Below are 17,338 nucleotides of genomic sequence, written 5' to 3'. Positions count from 1 at the left end.
AGGGCCCAAACTAGAGCCCCGAGCCACCCCTAAGGACACTCAGCCGTGATCAGATGAGCAGTCGCCCGTTGAGACAGTCTGCTCTTTGTTGTACATATATATAATCACATGTAATCTCAATTTATTACATGTGATTATATGCTTGATATGAAATTGACAGGTGTTTTGAGATGCACTGCTTATTTAATTATTGGTGGAAATCACGTGACAGAACGTGAGTGGAAAAAATTATGTTAAAAAATGCCAGCTCTCCCCGACGGGGAATTGAACCCCGGTCTCCCGCGTGACAGGCGGGGATACTAACCACTATACTATCGAGGAATGGCTGCGAGCTTCGACAAATTGTAAGGCACTTCTGCATACATCTGGAACGCTCTCCCTGAAGATATTATTGAACCCTAATCTTGCTAATGTCACCTGGGGCTCTGAATAAATATTGAAACTTCAAGAAAAAACATTCCTATTCTTGGTTCTTTCGGTACAGTCACGTAGAAGGGAAATCATAAAAAAAAGAAAAATAAAACATAATAAAATAAAATCCTCACGACGTTTTGGCCACAACACAAGCAGCCGTCCTCAGGTGAAGAACAAAGCTGTCAGAAAGACAGCGTCCCAATGAACACTGCTGAGCTTGGCAGCGTATTTTTAAGCTGGGTGGGATGAGGAGAGAACCTTGACAAAGGAGTTTACATATCAACAGAGGAATTGAGCAAATTGACGCTAAAGAACTGCAACTACCCAACTACCATACAATAAACCGATGTGAAAAAACTAAGTTTAAACTACATCAATATAATCAATGTACTCAAACTACTCAATATACTCTCAAATAAGCTGAGCTATTAACATTAAGTAACAACAGAGGACCCAAACTAGATCCTCGAGCCACCCCTAAGGACACTAAGCCGTGACCAGGTGAGCAGTCGCCCGTTGAGACAGACTACTCTTTGTTGTATGGCATGAGCCAACAAATAGCAGCAGTCCCTGACATGTCCACCGAAGGCTCAAGACGATTTAACAACGTAAACGTATCAACAGTATCAAAAGCAGCACTCAGATCCGGAAGTATCAAGATAGCCAATGCACCAGAATCGGCAATAAGTAAATCATTTATAACCTTAACAAATGAACAATAGTACACCCAGGAAATAATAACATGTAAAAAAGTGAAATTACACGTGATTATATGCTGGGTATAATACTGACAGGTGTTTTGAGACCCACAGCAAATGTTACGCTTGTTGAAACTCAGTGGAAACATACTATTTGGTTCTTTCGGTAAAGTCACGTAAGTATAAAATAAAATAAATTGTGTTGCGCCCGAAACGTCGTGATTTAATGCATTTCATTTTATACCTACGTGACTTTACCGAAAGAACCAAATAGAATTGATCCCTGCAGTCACGAAAACTTCAAATTATTATTCAGTGGAAACAATAATGAAAAAAAGTCAAGCTCTCCCCGACGGGGAATTGAACCCCGGTCTCCCGCGTGACAGGCGGGGATACTAACCACTATACTATCGAGGAGTGGCTGCGAGGGTTGGCAAATTGTAAGGCACTTCTGCAGACATCTGGAACGCTCTCCCTTAAGATATTATTGAACCCTCATAATGCTAATGTCACCTGGGGCTCTGAATAAATGTTGAAATTTCAAGATAAAATATTCCGTTACATCACCGGCACCCCTCGGGTTACGAAACCAATTCGTTCCTTAGACCCCTTCGTAAGTTGGACCACAGTAATGCACTATATTTAAATGCCCGTATGGTCATTGTTATAAAATGTTTTCGTTCAACAAAAAAGGAAAGCATTGTCAAAAAGTGTACATTTGCATGTAACACTGTATAGTAAATAAAACAAAGTAACAAATAAATGTTTTATTTCACTTACCTTCGATCCTGATGCTAGTTCGTCGTCGGAAGAGGGGCAATGAGTCACCACAATTGCACAAAAGCAAAGATCCCCCGAATAGCCTTAACGGACTGTTGGGGCAAGTGCTGTTAGTTACCAGCGCATATCAAGGCCGGCACGGCACACGAGGGGGTGAGTGGCCAGCGCCACGCCCGGCCGCCTTTGTCTCCCCACTGGCATTGTTTACACACCACACCAGGTACTAGTTTGAGGCCGAGTCGACCTAGTGGAGGACCAGGCCCCATTCAAGCAAGGCATTGTAGTAATCCAACCTAGATGATATAAAGGCATGCACCAGCCTCTCGGCACCAGTAAGGGACAGCACTAGATTTGGGTAATATTACGTACGTGAGCTTCAAATGTCAAACTGGGGTTGAGGCTAACACCCACGTTTCTGACCTCACACTCCCGTACATGGCCACACTAAAACCAGAAAGATGAACGCAATTGATGTGGAGAGCTCAAAAACATAATCTCTCTCTTATCACAATTTAATTTAAGAAAGTTTAGGTGCATCCACGACTTGACCTCAGCAAGACAACGGAAACTACAACTTTGGTGTCAATCATAGTCTTAAGATAAATCTGAGTCGTGAGCATAAAAGTGTAGATTTAAGCCATGAAGACGAAAAACTGTGGCCCAGCGGTAGCAAATACAGGCCGAACAGATAGGGCCCAAACTAGAGCCCCGAGCCACCCCTAAGGACACTCAGCCGTGATCAGATGAGCAGTCGCCCGTTGAGACAGTCTGCGCTTTGTTGTACACATATATAATCACATGTAATCTCAATTTATTACATGTGATTATATGCTTGATATGAAATTGACAGGTGTTTTGAGATGCACTGCTTATTTAATTATTGGTGGAAATCACGTGACAGAACGTGAGTGGAAAAAATGATGTTAAAAAATGCCAGCTCTCCCCGACGGGGAATTGAACCCCGGTCTCCCACGTGACAGGCGGGGATACTAACCACTATACTATCGAGGAATGGCTGCGAGCTTCGACAAATTGTAAGGCACTTCTGCAGCCATCTGGAACGCTCTCCCTGAAGATATTATTGAACCCTAATCTTGCTAATGTCACCTGGTGCTCTGAATAAATATTGAAACTTCAAGAAAAAACATTCCTATTCTTGGTTCTTTCGGTACAGTCACGTAGAAGGGAAATAATAAAAAAAAGAAAAAGAAAACATAATAAAATAAAATCCTCACGACGTTTTGGCCACAACACAAGCAGCCGTCCTCAGGTGAAGAACAAAGCTGTCAGAAAGACAGCGTCCCAATGAACACTGCTGAGCTTGGCAGCGTATTTTTAAGCTGGGTGGGATGAGGAGAGAACCTTGACAAAGGAGTTTACATATCAACAGAGGAATTGAGCATATTGACGCTAAAGAACTGCAACTACCCAACTACCATACAATAAACCGATGTGAAAAAACTAAGTATAAACTACATCAATATAATCAATGTACTCAAACTACTCAATATACTCTCAAATAAGCTGAGCTATTAACATTAAGTAACAACAGAGGACCCAAACTAGATCCTCGTGCCACCCCTAAGGACACTAAGCCGTGACCAGGTGAGCAGTCGCCCGTTGAGACAGACTACTCTTTGTTGTATGGCATGAGCCAACAAATAGCAGCAGTCCCTGACATGTCCACCGAAGGCTCAAGACGATTTAACAACGTAAACGTATCAACAGTATCAAAAGCAGCACTCAGATCGAGAAGTATCAAGATAGCCAATGCACCAGAATCGGCAATAAGTAAATATTTTATAACCTTAACAAATGAACAATAGTACACCCAGGAAATAATAACATGTAAAAAAGTGAAATTACACGTGATTATATGCTGGGTATAATACTGACAGGTGTTTTGAGACCCACAGCAAATGTTACGCTTGTTGAAACTCAGTGGAAACATACTATTTGGTTCTTTCGGTAAAGTCACGTAGGTATTAAATAAAATGCATTAAATCACGACGTTTCGGGCGCAACACAATTTATTTTATTTAATACCTACGTGACTTTACCGAAAGAACCAAATAGAATTGATCCCTGCAGTCACGAAAACTTCAAATTATTATTCAGTGGAAACAATAATGAAAAAAAGTCAAGCTCTCCCCGACGGGGAATTGAACCCCGGTCTCCCGCGTGACAGGCGGGGATACTAACCACTATACTATCGAGGAATGGCTGCGAGCTTCGACAAATTGTAAGGCACTTCTGCATACATCTGGAACGCTCTCCCTGAAGATATTATTGAACCCTAATCTTGCTAATGTCACCTGGGGCTCTGAATAAATATTGAAACTTCAAGAAAAAACATTCCTATTCTTGGTTCTTTCGGTACAGTCACGTAGAAGGGAAATCATAAAAAAAAGAAAAATAAAACATAATAAAATAAAATCCTCACGACGTTTTGGCCACAACACAAGCAGCCGTCCTCAGGTGAAGAACAAAGCTGTCAGAAAAACAGCGTCCCAATGAACACTGCTGAGCTTGGCAGCGTATTTTTAAGCTGGGTGGGATGAGGAGAGAACCTTGACAAAGGAGTTTACATATCAACAGAGGAATTGAGCATATTGACGCTAAAAAACTGCAACTACCCAACTACCATACAATAAACCGATGTGAAAAAACTAAGTATAAACTACATCAATATAATCAATGTACTCAAACTACTCAATATACTCTCAAATAAGCTGAGCTATTAACATTAAGTAACAACAGAGGACCCAAACTAGATCCTCGAGCCACCCCTAAGGACACTAAGCCGTGACCAGGTGAGCAGTCGCCCGTTGAGACAGACTACTCTTTGTTGTATGGCATGAGCCAACAAATAGCAGCAGTCCCTGACATGTCCACCGAAGGCTCAAGACGATTTAACAACGTAAACGTATCAACAGTATCAAAAGCAGCACTCAGATCCAGAAGTATCAAGATAGCCAATGCACCAGAATCGGCAAGAAGTAAATCATTTATAACCTTAACAAATGAGCAATAGTACACCCAGGAAATAATAACATGTAAAAAAGTGAAATTACACGTGATTATATGCTGGGTATAATACTGACAGGTGTTTTGAGACCCACAGCAAATGTTACGCTTGTTGAAACTCAGTGGAAACATACTATTTGGTTCTTTCGGTAAAGTCACGTAGGTATAAAATAAAATAAATTGTGTTGCGCCCGAAACGTCGTGATTTAATGCATTTCATTTTATACCTACGTGACTTTACCGAAAGAACCAAATAGAATTGATCCCTGCAGTCACGAAAACTTCAAATTATTATTCAGTGGAAACAATAATGAAAAAAAGTCAAGCTCTCCCCGACGGGGAATTGAACCCCGGTCTCCCGCGTGACAGGCGGGGATACTAACCACTATACTATCGAGGAGTGGCTGCGAGGGTTGGTAAATTGTAAGGCACTTCTGCAGACATCTGGAACGCTCTCCCTTAAGATATTATTGAACCCTCATAATGCTAATGTCACCTGGGGCTCTGAATAAATGTTGAAATTTCAAGATAAAACATTCCGTTACATCACCGGCACCCCTCGGGTTACGAAACCAATTCGTTCCTTAGACCCCTTCGTAAGTTGGACCACAGTAATGCACTATATTTAAATGCCCGTACGGTCATTGTTATAAAATGTTTTCGTTCAACAAAAAAGGAAAGCATTGTCAAAAAAGTGTTCATTTGCATGTAACACTGTATAGTAAATAAAACAAAGTAACAAATACATTTTTTATTTCACTTACCTTCGATCCTGATGCTAGTTCGTCGTCGGAAGAGGGGCAATGAGTCACCACAATTGCACAAAAGCAAAGATCCCCCGAATAGCCTTAACGGACTGTTGGGGCAAGTGCTGTTAGTTACCAGCTCATATCAAGGCCGGCACGGCACACGAGGGGGTGAGTGGCCAGCGCCACGCCCGGCCGCCCTTGTCTCCCCACTGGCATTGTTTACACACCACACCAGGTACTAGTTTGAGGCCGAGTCGACCTAGTGGAGGACCAGGCCCCATTCAAGCAAGGCATTGTAGTAATCCAACCTAGATGATATAAAGGCATGCACCAGCCTCTCGGCACCAGTAAGGGACAGCACTAGATTTGGGTAATATTACGTACGTGAGCTTCAAATGTCAAACTGGGGTTGAGGCTAACACCCACGTTTCTGACCTCACACTCCCGTACATGGCCACACTAAAACCAGAAAGATGAACGCAATTGATGTGGAGAGCTCAAAAACATAATCTCTCTCTTATCACAATTTAATTTAAGAAAGTTTAGGTGCATCCACGACTTGACCTCAGCAAGACAACGGAAACTACAACTTTGGTGTCAATCATAGTCTTAAGATAAATCTGAGTCGTGAGCATAAAAGTGTAGGTTTAAGCCATGAAGACGAAAAACTGTGGCCCAGCGGTAGCAAATACAGGCCGAACAGATAGGGCCCAAACTAGAGCCCCGGGCCACCCCTAAGGACACTCAGCCGTGATCAGGTGAGCAGTCGCCCGTTGAGACAGTCTGCTCTTTGTTGTACATATATATAATCACATGTAATCTCAATTTATTACATGTGATTATATGCTTGATATGAAATTGACAGGTGTTTTGAGATGCACTGCTTATTCAATTATTGGTGGAAATCACGTGACAGAACGTGAGTGGAAAAAATGATGTAAAAAAATGCCAGCTCTCCCCGACGGGGAATTGAACCCCGGTCTCCCGCGTGACAGGCGGGGATACTAACCACTATACTATCGAGGAATGGCTGCGAGCTTCGACAAATTGTAAGGCACTTCTGCATACATCTGGAACGCTCTCCCTGAAGATATTATTGAACCCTAATCTTGCTAATGTCACCTGGGGCTCTGAATAAATATTGAAACTTCAAGAAAAAACATTCCTATTCTTGGTTCTTTCGGTACAGTCACGTAGAAGGGAAATAATAAAAAAAGAAAAATAAAACATAATAAAATAAAATCCTCACGACGTTTTGGCCACAACACAAGCAGCCGTCCTCAGGTGAAGAACAAAGCTGTCAGAAAGACAGCGTCCCAATGAACACTGCTGAGCTTGGCAGCGTATTTTTAAGCTGGGTGGGATGAGGAGAGAACCTTGACAAAGGAGTTTACATATCAACAGAGGAATTGAGCATATTGACGCTAAAGAACTGCAACTACCCAACTACCATACAATAAACCGATGTGAAAAAACTAAGTATAAACTACATCAATATAATCAATGTACTCAAACTACTCAATATACTCTCAAATAAGCTGAGCTATTAACATTAAGTAACAACAGAGGACCCAAACTAGATCCTCGAGCCACCCCTAAGGACACTAAGCCGTGACCAGGTGAGCAGTCGCCCGTTGAGACAGACTACTCTTTGTTGTATGGCATGAGCCAACAAATAGCAGCAGTCCCTGACATGTCCACCGAAGGCTCAAGACGATTTAACAACGTAAACGTATCAACAGTATCAAAAGCAGCACTCAGATCCAGAAGTATCAAGATAGCCAATGCACCAGAATCGGCAATAAGTAAATCATTTATAACCTTAACAAATGAACAATAGTACACCCAGGAAATAATAACATGTAAAAAAGTGAAATTACACGTGATTATATGCTGGGTATAATACTGACAGGTGTTTTGAGACCCACAGCAAATGTTACGCTTGTTGAAACTCAGTGGAAACATACTATTTGGTTCTTTCGGTAAAGTCACGTAGGTATAAAATAAAATAAATTGTGTTGCGCCCGAAACGTCGTGATTTAATGCATTTCATTTTATACCTACGTGACTTTACCGAAAGAACCAAATAGAATTGATCCCTGCAGTCACGAAAACTTCAAATTATTATTCAGTGGAAACAATAATGAAAAAAAGTCAAGCTCTCCCCGACGGGGAATTGAACCCCGGTCTCCCGCGTGACAGGCGGGGATACTAACCACTATACTATCGAGGAGTGGCTGCGAGGGTTGGCAAATTGTAAGGCACTTCTGCAGACATCTGGAACGCTCTCCCTTAAGATATTATTGAACCCACATAATGCTAATGTCACCTGGGGCTCTGAATAAATGTTGAAATTTCAAGATAAAACATTCCGTTACATCACCGGCACCCCTCGGGTTACGAAACCAATTCGTTCCTTAGACCCCTTCGTAAGTTGGACCACAGTAATGCACTATATTTAAATGCCCGTACGGTCATTGTTATAAAATGTTTTCGTTCAACAAAAAAGGAAAGCATTGTCAAAAAGTGTACATTTGCATGTAACACTGTATAGTAAATGAAACAAAGTAACAAATAAATGTTTTATTTCACTTACCTTCGATCCTGATGCTAGTTCGTCGTCGGAAGAGGGGCAATGAGTCACCACAATTGCACAAAAGCAAAGATCCCCCGAATAGCCTTAACGGACTGTTGGGGCAAGTGCTGTTAGTTACCAGCTCATATCAAGGCCGGCACGGCACACGAGGGGGTGAGTGGCCAGCGCCACGCCCGGCCGCCTTTGTCTCCCCACTGGCATTGTTTACACACCACACCAGGTTCTAGTTTGAGGCCGAGTCGACCTAGTGGAGGACCAGGCCCCATTCAAGCAAGGCATTGTAGTAATCCAACCTAGATGATATAAAGGCATGCACCAGCCTCTCGGCACCAGTAAGGGACAGCACTAGATTTGGGTAATATTACGTACGTGAGCTTCAAATGTCAAACTGGGGTTGAGGCTAACACCCACGTTTCTGACCTCACACTCCCGTACATGGCCACACTAAAACCAGAAAGATGAACGCAATTGATGTGGAGAGCTCAAAAACATAATCTCTCTCTTATCACAATTTAATTTAAGAAAGTTTAGGTGCATCCACGACTTGACCTCAGCAAGACAACGGAAACTACAACTTTGGTGTCAATCATAGTCTTAAGATAAATCTGAGTCGTGAGCATAAAAGTGTAGATTTAAGCCATGAAGACGAAAAACTGTCGCCCAGCGGTAGCAAATACAGGCCGAATAGATAGGGCCCAAACTAGAGCCCCGAGCCACCCCTAAGGACACTCAGCCGTGATCAGATGAACAGTCGCCCGTTGAGACAGTCTGCTCTTTGTTGTACATATATATAATCACATGTAATCTCAATTTATTACATGTGATTATATGCTTGATATGAAATTGACAGGTGTTTTGAGATGCACTGCTTATTCAATTATTGGTGGAAATCACGTGACAGAATGTGAGTGGAAAAAATGATGTTAAAAAATGCCAGCTCTCCCCGACGGGGAATTGAACCCCGGTCTCCCGCGTGACAGGCGGGGATACTAACCACTATACTATCGAGGAATGGCTGCGAGCTTCGACAAATTGCAAGGCACTTCTGCATACATCTGGAACGCTCTCCCTGAAGATATTATTGAACCCTAATCTTGCTAATGTCACCTGGGGCTCTGAATAAATATTGAAACTTCAAGAAAAAACATTCCTATTCTTGGTTCTTTCGGTACAGTCACGTAGAAGGGAAATAATAAAAAAAAGAAAAATAAAACATAATAAAATAAAATCCTCACGACGTTTTGGCCACAACACAAGCAGCCGTCCTCAGGTGAAGAACAAAGCTGTCAGAAAGACAGCGTCCCAATGAACACTGCTGAGCTTGGCAGCGTATTTTTAAGCTGGGTGGGATGAGGAGAGAACCTTGACAAAGGAGTTTACATATCAACAGAGGAATTGAGCATATTGACGCTAAAGAACTGCAACTACCCAACTACCATACAATAAACCGATGTGAAAAAACTAAGTATAAACTACATCAATATAATCAATGTACTCAAACTACTCAATATACTCTCAAATAAGCTGAGCTATTAACATTAAGTAACAACAGAGGACCCAAACTAGATCCTCGAGCCACCCCTAAGGACACTAAGCCGTGACCAGGTGAGCAGTCGCCCGTTGAGACAGACTACTCTTTGTTGTATGGCATGAGCCAACAAATAGCAGCAGTCCCTGACATGTCCACCGAAGGCTCAAGACGATTTAACAACGTAAACGTATCAACAGTATCAAAAGCAGCACTCAGATCCAGAAGTATCAAGATAGCAAATGCACCAGAATCGGCAATAAGTAAATCATTTATAACCTTAACAAATGAACAATAGTACACCCAGGAAATAATAACATGTAAAAAAGTGAAATTACACGTGATTATATGCTGGGTATAATACTGACAGGTGTTTTGAGACCCACAGCAAATGTTACGCTTGTTGAAACTCAGTGGAAACATACTATTTGGTTCTTTCGGTAAAGTCACGTAGGTATAAAATAAAATAAATTGTGTTGCGCCCGAAACGTCGTGATTTAATGCATTTCATTTTATACCTACGTGACTTTACCGAAAGAACCAAATAGAATTGATCCCTGCAGTCACGAAAACTTCAAATTATTATTCAGTGGAAACAATAATGAAAAAAAGTCAAGCTCTCCCCGACGGGGAATTGAACCCCGGTCTCCCGCGTGACAGGCGGGGATACTAACCACTATACTATCGAGGAGTGGCTGCGAGGGTTGGCAAATTGTAAGGCACTTCTGCAGACATCTGGAACGCTCTCCCTTAAGATATTATTGAACCCTCATAATGCTAATGTCACCTGGGGCTCTGAATAAATGTTGAAATTTCAAGATAAAACATTCCGTTACATCACCGGCACCCCTCGGGTTACGAAACCAATTCGTTCCTTAGACCCCTTCGTAAGTTGGACCACAGTAATGCACTATATTTAAATGCCCGTACGGTCATTGTTATAAAATGTTTTCGTTCAACAAAAAAGGAAAGCATTGTCAAAAAGTGTACATTTGCATGTAACACTGTATAGTAAATAAAACAAAGTAACAAATAAATGTTTTATTTCACTTACCTTCGATCCTGATGCTAGTTCGTCGTCGGAAGAGGGGCAATGAGTCACCACAATTGCACAAAAGCAAAGATCCCCCGAATAGCCTTAACGGACTGTTGGGGCAAGTGCTGTTAGTTACCAGCGCATATCAAGGCCGGCACGGCACACGAGGGGGTGAGTGGCCAGCGCCACGCCCGGCCGCCTTTGTCTCCCCACTGGCATTGTTTACACACCACACCAGGTACTAGTTTGAGGCCGAGTCGACCTAGTGGAGGACCAGGCCCCATTCAAGCAAGGCATTGTAGTAACCCAACCTAGATGATATAAAGGCATGCACCAGCCTCTCGGCACCAGTAAGGGACAGCACTAGATTTGGGTAATATTACGTACGTGAGCTTCAAATGTCAAACTGGGGTTGAGGCTAACACCCACGTTTCTGACCTCACACTCCCGTACATGGCCACACTAAAACCAGAAAGATGAACGCAATTGATGTGGAGAGCTCAAAAACATAATCTCTCTCTTATCACAATTTAATTTAAGAAAGTTTAGGTGCATCCACGACTTGACATCAGCAAGACAACGGAAACTACAACTTTGGTGTCAATCATAGTCTTAAGATAAATCTGAGTCGTGAGCATAAAAGTGTAGATTTAAGCCATGAAGACGAAAAACTGTGGCCCAGCGGTAGCAAATACAGGCCGAACAGATAGGGCCCAAACTAGAGCCCCGAGCCACCCCTAAGGACACTCAGCCGTGATCAGGTGAGCAGTCGCCCGTTGAGACAGTCTGCTCTTTGTTGTACATATATATAATCACATGTAATCTCAATTTATTACATGTGATTATATGCTTGATATGAAATTGACAGGTGTTTTGAGATCCACTGCTTATTTAATTATTGGTGGAAATCACGTGACAGAACGTGAGTGGAAAAAATTATGTTAAAAAATGCCAGCTCTCCCCGACGGGGAATTGAACCCCGGTCTCCCGCGTGACAGGCGGGGATACTAACCACTATACTATCGAGGAATGGCTGCGAGCTTCGACAAATTGTAAGGCACTTCTGCAGCCATCTGGAACGCTCTCCCTGAAGATATTATTGAACCCTAATCTTGCTAATGTCACCTGGTGCTCTGAATAAATATTGAAACTTCAAGAAAAAACATTCCATTTCTTGGTTCTTTCGGTACAGTCACGTAGAAGGGAAATAATAAAAAAAAAGAAAAAAACACATAATAAAATAAAATCCTCACGACGTTTTGGCCACAACACAAGCAGCCGTCCTCAGGTGAAGAACAAAGCTGTCAGAAAGACAGCGTCCCAATGAACACTGCTGAGCTTGGCAGCGCATTTTTAAGCTGGGTGGGATGAGGAGAGAACCTTGACAAAGGAGTTTACATATCAACAGAGGAATTGAGCATATTGACGCTAAAGAACTGCAACTACCCAACTACCATACAATAAACCGATGTGAAAAAACTAAGTATAAACTACATCAATATATCTTCTTGGTTCTTTCGGTAAAGTCACGTAGAAGGGAAGTAATAAAATAATAAAAATAAAACATAATAAAACAATTCTCACGACGTTTCGTGTCACCTGGTGCTCTGAATAAATATTGAAACTTCAAGAAAAAACATTCCATCCTACGGCCTTTCACTGGAAAAACCACCTCTGCAGTACTAAACTCTACTGACCTGGTATCAACAATCAAGGGGATTGCCCTGTCCCCAGACGACCTGCTTGTCAGTTTTGATGTGGTTTCCTTGTTCACCAAGGTGCCTGTGCCTGACACCATCGCAATCATTGAAGACTTGGTTCATCAAGGACTGAATGCTGGGGTACCCCCCCTGGTGAGACACTGCTTAACCAATACATACTTCACCTGGAATGGAACCTTCTACAAGCAAATTGAGGGCACCCCAATGGGCTCCCCCTTATCTCCGGTTGTAGCCAACATCTTCATGGAGAAATTTGAGACGGACGCCATCCAGACTGCGACTCTACGCCCGACCTTATGGAAGAGGTACGTAGACGACACTTTTGTCATCTGGCCACATGGCCGGCCTGCTCTAGACCAATTTCTCGACCATATCAATTCCATACACCCAGCCATCAGATTCACCATGGAAGTCGAAAATGATGGCAAGCTACCCTTTTTGGATGTCCTAATCAAAAGGAGACCTGATGGTTCAATGAGCCACTCTGTCTACAGGAAAGCCACCCACACGGATGCTTATCTAAAACCGGATTCCCACCACCATCCATCCCAGAAGAATTCTCTCATCAAGACTCTATATCATAGAGCCCAATGCATCTCCGACCATGAACACATTTCCAGTGAACTCAAACACGTACGCCAAGCTCTTAAGGCTAATGGTTACTCCGACTACACAATCCGCAAAGCCATCACTCCAACCACCAAGAAAGATCCTGTTGAGGAGCCTTTCAAGACCATCACCTTACCCTACATTGCTGGGGTCACAAAAAAGATCTCCAAAATCCTGATTAAACACAAGATCCAGGTCCGATTCAACACAGTACATAAAATCCGTGATCTGGTACCGTCTGTAAAAGATGTGGTTCCAGACATACAGTACCCTGGTGTCTACAAACTAAGTTGCCTCTGTGGTAGCAGTTACATTGGGGAAACCAAACGACATGTCTCGGACCGCATCCGTGAACATAAAGCTGACCTGAAACACTGTAGGACAAACACCTCAGCCGTGGCAGATCACTGTTACAACTCAGTGGGCTCACATGACATTGACTTCTCCAAGACAGAGGTTCTCTGCAAGCCATCTGGCTATCATGAGAGATTCGTACATGAGGCGATCCACATTTACAAACACAGAGACAATTTTAACCGAGAAGATGGATTCTGGCTTAGCAATCACTGGAAGGACGTAATAAACCATTTTGATACACATTAGGGTGGGTAGAATAATACATAGTGTTATATTAAAAATGTATAAGGTATAGGGTGGTTTATAGCAATACAGTATGTAATTTAATGTTGGTTTTGCCTATGGAAGTATATAGTACGGTATAGACGCGTGTGATGTAAGAGAATAAAGTTTAGATGGAAGCATATTATATAATTTTTTTACAACGTAGAATTTTTCATGTATTACTTACTGTTAGTAACTCAGCTTATTGTAGAGTATAGTAAGTTTACTGATGATGCTATGTAGTTTATACTTTAGTTTGTCATGCAGTTTATACTGTAGTTTTTTACGTGGTTGTTTAGTAACTACAGCTACATACTATTAACATTCCTTTCCTTTGTTAATGCTCCCCCCCTTCCCCCCCCCCCTTTGATGCTGCTAATCCTGCATAATGCACGGGCATAGTATTGATTTGGAACCCCCCCCGCCCACCTCCTACGCATTTTCCATATGCTGAATTCCTCTTGATATGCAAATTATTTTGTTTAGGCGCTCTTCTTCCCACCTCCCCCCCCTCTAACCCAGCTTAAATATACGCTCCAAGCTTGGGGTGTTTCATTCTTCGCCTGAGGATGGCTGCTTGCGTTGTGGCCGAAACGTCGTGAGAATTGTTTTATTATGTTTTATTTTTATTATTTTATTACTTCCCTTCTACGTGACTTTACCGAAAGAACCAAGAAGATGAATCCCTGCAGTCACGAAAGCTTTAAATCGAAATTTACATCAATATAATCAATGTACTCAAACTACTCAATATACTCTCAAATAAGCTGAGCTATTAACATTAAGTAACAACAGAGGACCCAAACTAGATCCTCGAGCCACCCCTAAGGACACTAAGCCGTGACCAGGTGAGCAGTCGCCCGTTGAGACAGACTACTCTTTGTTGTATGGCATGAGCCAACAAATAGCAGCAGTCCCTGACATGTCCACCGAAGGCTCAAGACGATTTAACAACGTAAACGTATCAACAGTATCAAAAGCAGCACTCAGATCCAGAAGTATCAAGATAGCCAATGCACCAGAATCGGCAATAAGTAAATATTTCATAACCTTAACAAATGAACAATAGTACACCCAGGAAATAATAACATGTAAAAAAGTGAAATTACACGTGATTATATGCTGGGTATAATACTGACAGGTGTTTTGAGACCCACAGCAAATGTTACGCTTGTTGAAACTCAGTGGAAACATACTATTTGGTTCTTTCGGTAAAGTCACGTAGGTATAAAATAAAATGCATTAAATCACGACGTTTCGGGCGCAACACAATTTATTTTATTTAATACCTACGTGACTTTACCGAAAGAACCAAATAGAATTGATCCCTGCAGTCACGAAAACTTCAAATTATTATTCAGTGGAAACAATAATGAAAAAAAGTCAAGCTCTCCCCGACGGGGAATTGAACCCCGGTCTCCCGCGTGACAGGCGGGGATACTAACCACTATACTATCGAGGAGTGGCTGCGAGGGTTGGCAAATTGTAAGGCACTTCTGCAGACATCTGGAACGCTCTCCCTTAAGATATTATTGAACCCTCATAATGCTAATGTCACCTGGGGCTCTGAATAAATGTTGAAATTTCAAGATAAAACATTCCGTTACATCACCGGCACCCCTCGGGTTACGAAACCAATTCGTTCCTTAGACCCCTTCGTAAGTTGGACCACAGTAATGCACTATATTTAAATGCCCGTACGGTCATTGTTATAAAATGTTTTCGTTCAACAAAAAAGGAAAGCATTGTCAAAAAAGTGTACATTTGCATGTAACACTATATAGTAAATAAAACAAAGTAACAAATAAATGTTTTATTTCACTTACCTTCGATCCTGATGCTAGTTCGTCGTCGGAAGAGGGGCAATGAGTCACCACAATTGCACAAAAGCAAAGATCCCCCGAATAGCCTTAACGGGCTGTTGGGGCAAGTGCTGTTAGTTACCAGCTCATATCAAGGCCGGCACGGCACACGAGGGGGTGAGTGGCCAGCGCCACGCCCGGCCGCCTTTGTCTCCCCACTGGCATTGTTTACACACCACACCAGGTACTAGTTTGAGGCCGAGTCGACCTAGTGGAGGACCAGGCCCCATTCAAGCAAGGCATTGTAGTAACCCAACCTAGATGATATAAAGGCATGCACCAGCCTCTCGGCACCAGTAAGGGACAGCACTAGATTTGGGTAATATTACGTACGTGAGCTTCAAATGTCAAACTGGGGTTGAGGCTAACACCCACGTTTCTGACCTCACACTCCCGTACATGGCCACACTAAAACCAGAAAGATGAACGCAATTGATGTGGAGAGCTCAAAAACATAATCTCTCTCTTATCACAATTTAATTTAAGAAAGTTTAGGTGCATCCACGACTTGACCTTAGCAAGACAACGGAAACTACAACTTTGGTGTCAATCATAGTCTTAAGATAAATCTGAGTCGTGAGCATAAAAGTGTAGATTTAAGCCATGAAGACGAAAAACTGTCGCCCAGCGGTAGCAAATACAGGCCGAATAGATAGGGCCCAAACTAGAGCCCCGAGCCACCCCTAAGGACACTCAGCCGTGATCAGATGAACAGTCGCCCGTTGAGACAGTCTGCTCTTTGTTGTACATATATATAATCACATGTAATCTCAATTTATTACATGTGATTATATGCTTGATATGAAATTGACAGGTGTTTTGAGATGCACTGCTTATTCAATTATTGGTGGAAATCACGTGACAGAACGTGAGTGGAAAAAATGATGTTAAAAAATGCCAGCTCTCCCCGACGGGGAATTGAACCCCGGTCTCCCGCGTGACAGGCGGGGATACTAACCACTATACTATCGAGGAATGGCTGCGAGCTTCGACCAATTGCAAGGCACTTCTGCATACATCTGGAACGCTCTCCCTGAAGATATTATTGAACCCTAATCTTGCTAATGTCACCTGGGGCTCTGAATAAATATTGAAACTTCAAGAAAAAACATTCCTATTCTTGGTTCTTTCGGTACAGTCACGTAGAAGGGAAATAATAAAAAAAAGAAAAATAAAACATAATAAAATAAAATCCTCACGACGTTTTGGCCACAACACAAGCAGCCGTCCTCAGGTGAAGAACAAAGCTGTCAGAAAGACAGCGTCCCAATGAACACTGCTGAGCTTGGCAGCGTATTTTTAAGCTGGGTGGGATGAGGAGAGAACCTTGACAAAGGAGTTTACATATCAACAGAGGAATTGAGCATATTGACGCTAAAGAACTGCAACTACCCAACTACCATACAATAAACCGATGTGAAAAAACTAAGTATAAACTACATCAATATAATCAATGTACTCAAACTACTCAATATACTCTCAAATAAGCTGAGCTATTAACATTAAGTAACAACAGAGGACCCAAACTAGATCCTCGAGCCACCCCTAAGGACACTAAGCCGTGACCAGGTGAGCAGTCGCCCGTTGAGACAGACTACTCTTTGTTGTATGGCATGAGCCAACAAATAGCAGCAGTCCCTGACATGTCCACCGAAGGCTCAAGACGATTTAACAACGTAAACGTATCAACAGTATCA

General features: G+C 42.3%; 11 non-coding genes across 11 annotated transcripts; all 11 read right to left on the bottom strand.

The window, feature by feature from the left end:
- Positions 1–249: 249 nt before the first annotated feature.
- On the bottom strand, positions 250–321 carry TRNAD-GUC (transfer RNA aspartic acid (anticodon GUC)). The gene has a single exon. It is a non-coding gene; the product is annotated as a tRNA-Asp (tRNA).
- A 1,136-nt stretch (positions 322–1,457) lies between these two features.
- On the bottom strand, positions 1,458–1,529 carry TRNAD-GUC (transfer RNA aspartic acid (anticodon GUC)). The gene has a single exon. It is a non-coding gene; the product is annotated as a tRNA-Asp (tRNA).
- Positions 1,530–4,039: 2,510 nt separating this feature from the next.
- Positions 4,040–4,111, bottom strand: TRNAD-GUC (transfer RNA aspartic acid (anticodon GUC)). The gene has a single exon. It is a non-coding gene; the product is annotated as a tRNA-Asp (tRNA).
- Positions 4,112–5,247: 1,136 nt separating this feature from the next.
- Positions 5,248–5,319, bottom strand: TRNAD-GUC (transfer RNA aspartic acid (anticodon GUC)). The gene has a single exon. It is a non-coding gene; the product is annotated as a tRNA-Asp (tRNA).
- A 1,303-nt stretch (positions 5,320–6,622) lies between these two features.
- Positions 6,623–6,694, bottom strand: TRNAD-GUC (transfer RNA aspartic acid (anticodon GUC)). The gene has a single exon. It is a non-coding gene; the product is annotated as a tRNA-Asp (tRNA).
- Positions 6,695–7,829: 1,135 nt separating this feature from the next.
- Positions 7,830–7,901, bottom strand: TRNAD-GUC (transfer RNA aspartic acid (anticodon GUC)). The gene has a single exon. It is a non-coding gene; the product is annotated as a tRNA-Asp (tRNA).
- Positions 7,902–9,203: 1,302 nt separating this feature from the next.
- TRNAD-GUC (transfer RNA aspartic acid (anticodon GUC)) lies at positions 9,204–9,275 on the bottom strand. Its single transcript has one exon. It is a non-coding gene; the product is annotated as a tRNA-Asp (tRNA).
- Positions 9,276–10,411: 1,136 nt separating this feature from the next.
- On the bottom strand, positions 10,412–10,483 carry TRNAD-GUC (transfer RNA aspartic acid (anticodon GUC)). The gene has a single exon. It is a non-coding gene; the product is annotated as a tRNA-Asp (tRNA).
- Positions 10,484–11,785: 1,302 nt separating this feature from the next.
- On the bottom strand, positions 11,786–11,857 carry TRNAD-GUC (transfer RNA aspartic acid (anticodon GUC)). Its single transcript has one exon. It is a non-coding gene; the product is annotated as a tRNA-Asp (tRNA).
- A 3,312-nt stretch (positions 11,858–15,169) lies between these two features.
- Positions 15,170–15,241, bottom strand: TRNAD-GUC (transfer RNA aspartic acid (anticodon GUC)). Its single transcript has one exon. It is a non-coding gene; the product is annotated as a tRNA-Asp (tRNA).
- Positions 15,242–16,544: 1,303 nt separating this feature from the next.
- TRNAD-GUC (transfer RNA aspartic acid (anticodon GUC)) lies at positions 16,545–16,616 on the bottom strand. The gene has a single exon. It is a non-coding gene; the product is annotated as a tRNA-Asp (tRNA).
- Positions 16,617–17,338: the final 722 nt, after the last annotated feature.

This window comes from Lampetra planeri, chromosome 50 (assembly GCF_965212315.1).
Source record: "Lampetra planeri chromosome 50, kcLamPlan1.2.h2, whole genome shotgun sequence".
NCBI lineage: Eukaryota > Metazoa > Chordata > Hyperoartia > Petromyzontiformes > Petromyzontidae > Lampetra > Lampetra planeri.
The sequence above is the reverse complement of the archived record's forward strand: the minus strand, read 5'-3'. Positions and strand labels throughout refer to the sequence as shown.